This window comes from Pteropus alecto, unplaced genomic scaffold, assembly GCF_000325575.1.
Source record: "Pteropus alecto unplaced genomic scaffold, ASM32557v1 scaffold89, whole genome shotgun sequence".
Lineage (NCBI taxonomy): Eukaryota > Metazoa > Chordata > Mammalia > Chiroptera > Pteropodidae > Pteropus > Pteropus alecto.
In genome coordinates this window covers 246,095-249,313 of record NW_006443130.1, presented here as the reverse complement: position 1 = coordinate 249,313, position 3,219 = coordinate 246,095, and the positions used below count along the sequence as shown (strand labels likewise).

The 3,219-nt window shown below is 41.9% G+C and overlaps 1 pseudogene; it reads left to right on the top strand.

Moving 5' to 3' along the window:
* Positions 1–1,892: 1,892 nt before the first annotated feature.
* On the top strand, positions 1,893–2,011 carry LOC112472144 (annotated as a pseudogene).
* The last annotated feature ends 1,208 nt before the right edge of the window (positions 2,012–3,219 follow it).

The window sequence follows — 3,219 nt, the reverse complement described above, 5'->3', positions numbered from 1 at the left end:
CTGCGCCCCCCCCCCCCCCCGCCGCAACCTCGGAAACACCTGCGCCCAGGTCGGGGCTGCGTCCTACCTGCAGGGCCACCGCGCAGCGCGACAGCGCAGTGACGCCGGGAGCCTCGGGCCTCCGCGCGCAGGGAGCGGGAGCGGGCGCCGGAAGTGCCTGTCACCGCCCAGGCGCCCCCGGAAGTGCCCCTCGTGCCCCGGAAGTGCCCGCTCCAAGCGGGTCCCCCGACTACCCGGCCACACCGAGTCCGGGCCACGCGGGGCCACGTGCGCACCGCAAGCGGGAGACGCGTGAGGAGGCGGCTGCGGGGCCGCGAGCCCCGGGACGGTGTCCCCCACGTGGCCCCAGCCCTTCCAGCCTGAACGGAGGGAGCCGCAGCGTCACCGGCCTCCCCGCCCTCTCCAGATGCCTTCGGCCAGCCCAGCGTGCCAGCCCCGCTGAGCCACCGGCACACGCGGTCTGCGCAGAGCCCGCTTCTGATACAGGCCCACCGTCCAAGACTGGGAGAGACAACTGTCTTCCTAAATCATGCAAACAAAGTGAAACGGAAAAATACAAGAGTAGCTCTCCAATGAAAGAACAAGAAAAATCCCAGGGGACTGGGGTGGGGGAATCGTAAGGAAACGAGAATAAGTAATTTACCTGCTCAATAATTCAAAGAAAAAAGAAAAGGTCCTACGGATTCTCACCAAACTTGAGAGTGGAATGGAGAAACTGGGGAGAATGTTGACAGACAAACTAAGAACTAAGACCTGAAATGATAGACGCGTTAGAAGGATCAACAGCCCGATAGTGAACATAGAAAAATGGATCAGAGACCTGAAAGACAGGTTAGTGGAAATCATTCGAAACAACGGGGAAAAAAAATAATAATTAAAAAAAAAAAATGGGATAGTTTAAGGGAGCACTGGAATAACATCAAGTGTTCAAACATTCGCATCATAGGGATCCCAGAAGGAGAAGAAAGAGAGAAAAGAACTTTATTTAAAGAAATAACGGCTGGAATTATCCCTAATCTGGGAAAGAAAACACAGCCAGGCCCCGGAAGCACAGAGAGGTCCAAACAAGATGGCCCCCAAGGAGACCCACAAGACACATCCTAGTTAAAATGGCAAAAGTTCAAGATAGACAGTCTTGAAGGAAGCAAGAGAAAAATGAGTTACATAAAAAGGAAACCTTAAAGGCTATCGGCTGATTTCTTCACAACTTTACAACCTAGTCTAATGGACCCAGGTTATCATTCAGAATTAAAGGAGAGTTTCCTAGACAAGCATAAACTAAAGGAATTCATCGCCACTATACCGGCTTTACAAATAATATTAAAAGGTCTCATTTAAGCAGAAAAGGAAAGGCCATAACCAGAAATAAATATATATGAAAGGAAAAAGTTTCACAGGTAAAGCCAAATATTCAATAAATATAGCAAATCAGACATTTAAAAAGCTACTACAAAGGTTAAAAGAAAAAATGTCGACTCAAATTACAATAAGTAGGAGATACGCAACACAAAAGATATAAAATATGATGGCAATAACATAAAGCATGGAGCGGGGAGTAAAAAGCAGTCCTTATAGAATATATTTGAGCTGAAATGCCCATTAGCCTAAAACAGACTGCTATAGATAAAGAATAATATACGGAAGCCTCATGGTAACCAAAATCTAAAAAGATACACAAAGAACACAGAGGAAGGAACCTAAATAAAACACTTAAGAAAAGCAGCAAACCGCAAGGGGGCAGCTTCACAGAACAAAGGAACAACGGACAAATATGAAAACAACCTAAAACAACAAAATGGCAAACGAAAATTACCTTAAATGTAAATAGATTAAATGTGCCAATAAAAAGACATAGACACAGGATGGCTGAATGAATTTAAAAACATGATCTAGTCTATGGCTGTGGCACCCTGAACGCGCCCGATCTCATCTGATCTCGGAAGCTAAGCAGGGTCAGGCCTGGTTAGTATTTGGATGGGAGACCACCTAGGAAGACCGGGTGCTGTAGGCATTTTTTTAAAAAACTAAGTTAAGTAAATCAATAAAAATAAAAAACATGATCCATCTATGTGATGCTTATAAGAGATTCACTTCAGATCGAAAGATGCATACAGGCTGAAAGGGAGAGGATGCAAGAAGTTATTTTATGAAAATAGAAAGCTGCAGTAGCAATACGTAATATCAGACAAAATAGACTTTAAAACAAAAAAATGTTAAAAAAAAAAAAAAAGACATTGCATAATTATGAAGGGGCTCGATCCAAGCAGAGGATATGACAATTGTAAATATCCGCACACCCAACACAGAGCACCTAGGTGTATAAAGCAGTTACTAATAGATGTAAAGGGAAAAATCCACAGTAATGCAATAATAGTAGGGGATTTGAATACCCCACTCACATCGGTGGATAGATTATCTGTAGAGAAAATTAATAATGAAATAGTGGACCTAAATGTCACATTGGAGGAGACTGATTTAATAGACATTTATAGATTGTTTCATCCAAAAACTGCAGAATACACATGTTTTTCAAGTACACATGGAACATTCTCCAGGATAGATCACATATTAGGCCACAAAACGAGCCTCGATAAATTCACGAAGATTGAAACCGTATCACACATCTTTTCTGACCACAATGGCATGAAACTAAAAATCAACTTTAGGAAGAGAATTAGGGAAAAAAAAATACGAGGAGACCGAACGACATGCTACTAAGCAACCAGTGAATCAGAGGAAACTAAACAAGAGTCAGACTGTCTTGAAAGAAATGAGCATGAAAACACAACTTTTCAAAATTTATGGGACGCAGCAAAATCAGTTCTAAGAGGGAAGTTTATCGCTATGCAGGCCCACCTACCTCAAGAAACAAGAACAATCCCAAATAAACAATATAACTTCAGACCTAAAGGAACTAGAGAGAGAAGAACAAACATAATCAAAAGTAAACAAAAGGAAGGAAATAGTTAAGATTACAGTGGAAATAAAATAGAAATTTTTAAAAAATAGAAAAGAGTAACAAAACTAAAAGCTGGTTCTTTGAAAAGATAAATAAAATAGACAAACCTTCAGCCAAACTCACCAAGAAAAAAGAGATTCCAAGTAAATAAAATCATAAATGAATGAGAAGTTATAACCAACCCCACAAAAATACAAAGAATCATTAAGGAATACTATGAACAATTATATGCCAACAAATTTGACAATCTAAAAGAAATG